The following is a 4,344-nucleotide window of genomic DNA, read 5'->3' as shown; positions in this document are numbered from 1 at the left end:
AAAAAAAAAAAAAAAAAAAAAAAGCTATTACAAAAATGAAACAACACATCTATAAAGAAAAGCCTATCAGAATCACAGCAGATTTTTTGTAAGGTCTTTCTTTTATTATGAAAGGATATTGGACTTTGTCAAATTCTTTTTCTGCATCTTTTGAGATGATTAATTTGCATGTGTTGAACTATCCCTGCATTCCTAGGATGACTCCTACTTGGTCATGGTACATAATCTTCTTGATGATTTGTTGCATTCAGTTTGCCAGTATATAATTGAGAATTTTTGCATCTATGTTCATTAGGGATACTGGCCTGAGGTTCTGTTTTTAGATGGATCCTTCTCTGGTTTTGGTATCAGGATAGTGCTTGCTTCCAGGAATGACTGTGAAAGTATTGCTTTCCTTTCAATTTCATTAGAGTTTGAGGAGTAGTAGCATTAGATCTTCTCTAAATTTCTTGTAGAATTCAGCAGTGACACTGTCAGAGCCTGGGCTTTTCTTTGTTGGTAGGTTTTTAATTGAATCTTCAATTTTATTGACTGACGTTGGGTTATTTAGAACTTTTATATCTTTTTTGTTTCACTTCAGTAATTCATGTGTATCTCCAAATATATCCTTTTCTTCTATGTTTTCCATCTTATTAGAGTACAAGTATTATTAGAGAATAAAGTGTGGATGATCTGGATTTCTGCAGGCTCTGTTGTCCCTTTACTCTTTTTATTCCTAATTGAATCTTTTCTTTCCTTTTCTTGATAAGGTTGGCTAGGAGGTTGCAAATTTTATTTAATCTTTTAGAGAACCAACTCTTCAATTCATTGATTGTTTGTATTGTTTTTCTTAGTCTCCATTACATTAATATCTACTTTGATCTTTATAATTTCCTCCCTCATTCCAGCTTTGGGCTTGACTTGCTCTTCTTTTTCTAGAAGATTGAAGTTGCACATTAGGTCATTTATTTGAGCTTGCTCTGTTTTCCTGATATGGGAATTCACTACTATAAATTTTCCTCATAGGTCAGCTTTTATTGTGACCTGTAGGTTCTAATATGTTGTAATGTAATTTTCATTTAATTGTTGAAACCATCTAATTTCTTCTTTAATTTCATCTATGACTCATTAGTTGTTCACAAGGGAACTTTTGTTTGCATGTGTTTATGAAGTTTTTGTGGTTTCTTTTGCCATTGATTTCCAACTTCATTGCACTGTGGTCTGATAATATGGATGAGATAATTTTAATTCCTTTGCATTTAAGCACATTTCATGAGCTAGTATATGGTCCATTTGGGGGAATGTTCTGTGTGCAGCTGAAAAGAATGTGCATTCTGATGTTGTAGGGTGAAATACTCTGTAGGCATCTACCAAGTACTTTTGCTAAAAAGTTTAGTTCAGTACTGATATTTTCTCACTGACTTGTTTTTCGATCTGTTTATGTGTGGTAGTGTGGCAATGAGGTCCCCTATTCCAATTGTATTAGTGCATATTTTATTTTTCTACAAATGAATATATGAAAAAATGTTCAACATCACTGGTCATTTGAGAGATGCGAACTAAAACAATGCTGAGATTCAATCTCACTCCTGAAAGAATGGCTGTTATTAAGAAATCAGCCAGTAACAAACGCTTATAGGGCTGTGGGAAAAAAGAACATTTTCCACTCTTGGTGAGAATGTAGACTGATACAACCACTTTGGAAATCAGTGTGGCAATTCCTCAAAAAGTAGCACCAGAGGTCCCATTTGACCCAGACATCACTCTTCTTGTTATCTTTCCATAAAATAACTGAAAGCATAATTTCACAGCGATTTATGTGTACCCATGTTTATAGCAACACAGTTTGTAATAGCTAACTCTAGGAAACAACCCAGTTGCCCATCAGCCAGTGAATGGATTTTTAAAATGTGTTTCTTTTATATAATGGAGTACTATTCAGTCATAAAGAATAAAGTTGTTACATTTCTTGTTATATAGGTCTTGCTTTATCTTGGTCTTTTTTTTTTTTCAAGCCATGACCATTTAAATCAGATCTCAAAACTTGAGATGCACATCTAACATATAACCTTCTTGTATTATTTAACTGCAAATAAAGTTTCTTTTCAGGGCATCAGTACAACCAAGTTGGAATTATCTAAATAAGCTTCTAATGCCATTCTTAAAGTTTTATAAATACAGTATATTGAGAATAAACTTAAACTTTACTTTTTTAGGACTAACAAAAAATGATGAGGTAGAATAGCTTCAGAAGATTTCCTAGCCCTAAACCCCTAAATTAAGTTTGTACTAAAAAAAAATAAAAATAAAAAATAAATTTAAAAAAAGTTTGTACTGACTTTATTTTTTTGTGGAACCAGGGATTGAACTCAGGCCCTTGCACTTGCCAGGGAAGCGCTTATTCCACTGAGCCATCACCCCAGCCCTGTACTGACTTTAAAAACTGGTAGCTTTTTAGGAATGAGAGACCTGTGTTGCTGAGTATCCACCCTTTTTTTTTTTTTTTTTTTCAGAACCGGGGATTGAACAACCCGCTCGGGCCCTCCTCCTGTCCCTATCTCAGACAGGAGCTTTCTTTCCTTCAATAAATATATTCTGCGCATTAAAAAAAAAAATCACTGTTTCTTTGGTAATGACATCCAAAGTTGCATACTATAGCGATAAAGGATTCTTTTTCACACCAAGTATTGGCAGGCAAAAGGTGGCTTTCAGTTCAGGATATGTTACATGGGCCTTCTTAAAACATAAACTCATTGGCCTAATGAATCTTCCATATTTAGGTGGTTTTTCTTGTAAAGCCATCTCCAACAAAGCAGACTTTGGTAACCATCCTCTTCCATGCCTTCTTTTTTCTCTTTCCAGTTCAAATAACTTTAAATACTTCCATTTCTCCTTGGGCACGAACTTTGGGCAGAGAACTTCCCATTTTAATGCCTTTTCTTTTCATTTCTGTTTAACCATGTTGGAAAGTACTTTTGTACTAAACTGTCCCTCTCTGTTCAGCAGGTAGGCAGATGCTGCTCCTTGTGGAGTCTTTTCATCATTCTTTTGTTTGGTGTTTCTCTTTTCATGCACCTTGATAGTCTTCTTCATTTGTATTTTCTCCACATGGCACTGTTTGTGGTAGAGCTTAGCCTTCTTTTTTTTTTTTTTTTTTTGCCTTCTTTGAACATTCATGATCCTCTCAACTTTCCTTTTTTCTCTTTTTCTCCTGGTAATCCAAGTGGTACCCATAGCGTGTATGGTGCAATTCAATATATTCATTCTGCGGCACGATGATAGCTGCAGAGCCACAGAGGGCAGCCTCAGGTGTGCAAAGAAAAGTCCTAACTTTGGAGTGGCCCAGATGCACAAGCTGCCTTCACACAGCCAGAAACAGGAAGGCTATCTTAGTTTTAACCATCCAGAAGAAAAGTATGAAAACAAAGTCTGAAAAGTAAAGCCATATTAATATGTGAGCTGTAAAAGTCTCAAGTGAACAACTTCTGAAAATTGCCAGTCCTACTGATAACCCACTACTATTATGGACTACTGGACTATATTGGATTATTTTGCTAAATTCAGGTACCTACACTATTTAAATGGCAATGTAATACCCATCTCTAACAAAACTACACAAAAAAAAAGGGGGATACAAATGAAGGACGATTTTGTATCTGTATATACAAAATAGTTAGGATAAATATACAATTGCTTTTTCTTAATTCAATGAGAAGAAAGATTTGTTCTAATAGTGTTTTGACAGAATATCATGTGTGCATCTTGAACTATGAATAACTACTATGAAGACAACAATATGCAATGTATTAATTATTGAAACTGTCCCACTAATTGGTTTTAAAACTTTCTCACTACTATTTGTTTCTCAATAAAATTGGGTCCAGGGAGATGGCTCAGTAGAATAAGCACTTGCCTGGCAAGTGCAAGGGTCTGAGTTTAATTCCCAGATCCCCAAAAATAAATAAATACATACATAAAAATAAAATTAAGAAAAAAGAAAAATAAACTTGAGACATTTATAGCTAAATGGATGGACCTTGAGATCATCCTCTTTTTGAAAAAGAGAATAATAAATAGTAAAAAAAAAAAAAAGAAAGAAAGAAAGAAAGAAAGAAAGAAAGAAAGGAATGATACAGAATTTCACAAACAAAATGATAGGAATTCAACACTGGTTGTTATATTGCATATTGTTGCCTTCAAATTAGTTTTTCAGACTACCCAATATAAGCATGCAATATTGATTAAAAGAGGGGAAAATTAAGCATTAACTACTCCTTTCAATAAAAATAAACCCTCTTCCACTTTTGGTGAGAATGCAGACTGGTAGAACCACTATGGAAATCAGTGTGGATATTCAGAAAAAAA

This window comes from Octodon degus, unplaced genomic scaffold (genome assembly GCF_000260255.1).
Source record: "Octodon degus isolate 3935 unplaced genomic scaffold, OctDeg1.0 scaffold00014, whole genome shotgun sequence".
NCBI lineage: Eukaryota > Metazoa > Chordata > Mammalia > Rodentia > Octodontidae > Octodon > Octodon degus.
The sequence above is the reverse complement of the archived record's forward strand: the minus strand, read 5'-3'. Positions refer to the sequence as shown.